The sequence below is a fragment of the Polyodon spathula genome, unplaced genomic scaffold (assembly GCF_017654505.1).
Source record: "Polyodon spathula isolate WHYD16114869_AA unplaced genomic scaffold, ASM1765450v1 scaffolds_157, whole genome shotgun sequence".
In the NCBI taxonomy this organism is placed as follows: domain Eukaryota; kingdom Metazoa; phylum Chordata; class Actinopteri; order Acipenseriformes; family Polyodontidae; genus Polyodon; species Polyodon spathula.
The window spans coordinates 1-1000 of NW_024471650.1; the positions used below are offsets into that span (position 1 = coordinate 1).

General features: G+C 47.4%; 1 long non-coding RNA gene across 1 annotated transcript; it reads left to right on the forward strand.

The window, feature by feature from the left end:
* The first annotated feature begins 6 nt into the window (after window positions 1–6).
* Window positions 7–537, forward strand: LOC121308068. The gene is made up of 2 exons (XR_005948456.1): window positions 7–251; window positions 406–537. It is a non-coding gene; the product is annotated as an uncharacterized LOC121308068 (long non-coding RNA).
* Window positions 538–1000: the final 463 nt, after the last annotated feature.

Consider the following 1000-nt stretch of genomic DNA (forward strand, 5'->3'; position numbering starts at 1 on the left):
CTGCTCATCTCCAGTGTGTTACAGGATTGTGTGGGTGTGTGTGTGTTGCTGCTCATCTCCAGTGTGTTTGACAGGAGTGTCATGAGAAGATCCGTGTCCTGTCCCAGCTGGCTGCCGCTGTGGTCAAACAGGAGGGCGGGGACAATGACCTCATCGCCCGAATTGAGGCTGACCCCTACTTCGCTCCCATCCTTGGACAACTCGACACCCTCCTGGACCCCAAAACCTTCACTGGACGAGCACCCCAACAGGTATTACTCACCCTCGAACCAAAGGCTTCCCTCCCTCCCAGTCCCTCCTCAGCTCCACTAGAGCCACACTGTTTCCACTGTAACCACTGGGGCCTCACTTTGAGTGTCTGTCCTGGGATCAGTTCTGAAAACCTTTCCCCTCTCCCTGTCCCAGGTTAAGAAGTTCCTGTCGGTGGAAGTGCGCCCCCTGCTGTTGCCGTTTGAGAGTAAGATGAATGTGAAGATGGAGCTGGAAATCTGAAGGCGCCAGAGTTTCTCTTGATAATAAACCCTTGCTAGATGACCAGTCTGAGTGCGAGTCCTTGTTATTGTGTTGTGTGGAGTATAAAGCAGGGGGGGACACGAATCTGTCCTGCCGTCCCCTCATTTAGTGTCTAGAGACACTTGAAGAGATTTTGTCAAGCAGGACCTTGGCAGTGGCCATATTCTTTATTTAATTACAGGCCATGAACTGGCATTTAATACAGACAGGGACGTTTATTTTTAATCTAGATTATTTTTGCTGTAGCCATCAAGCAACAAATTAATTGTAGAAGATAATCCAGTAATAAATACCCCAGATATACTTGTCTTTATATTTCTCAAATCTCCTGAGATCGTAGCGGCTTTTTAAAAGTAAGCAAAGCATTTAATAACTGTGGAATTATTTAACAACAAAATGTCAAACATTTCTATCACAATTGTGTTCCTGTGCGGGACCAGGTTCGAAATTACAACGTTCCCTTTCCGGTCCGATGCCTGGACCCTGC